The following is a 372-nucleotide window of genomic DNA, read 5'->3' as shown; positions in this document are numbered from 1 at the left end:
CATAATTGCCCGACGCTCAACGATGAAAGGGAGTCAGCTGTATGCCGAGGCGCTGGAACCGCAGTTGAGTGACACCGTTACTCTTCGTTGAACGACGCGGACACGTGTCACAATCCCGAGGGTCACTGTGGAGATCGGTGTCAAGTTTTTTTTTCTTTGATAGCAAGGAACACTGCCTTGTGTTAGAACTGGATGCAAGGTATGACCTTATCTTTGGTATGGCATGGTTGGAACACCATGAACCATGGATTGATAGGAGGTCGAAGTCCTTGGGCGCTACGCGCACGTCATCTAGTGGAGCTTTGGTGAGTCATGATTCACCTCTACAAGGAAGCAGAAGCGCTATTGGCGCAGTCACGGGACCGGGACGGC

The sequence above is a fragment of the Plasmopara halstedii genome (genome assembly GCF_900000015.1).
Source record: "Plasmopara halstedii genome assembly, contig: Scaffold_2680, whole genome shotgun sequence".
Lineage (NCBI taxonomy): Eukaryota > Oomycota > Peronosporomycetes > Peronosporales > Peronosporaceae > Plasmopara > Plasmopara halstedii.
The sequence above is the reverse complement of the archived record's forward strand: the minus strand, read 5'-3'. Positions refer to the sequence as shown.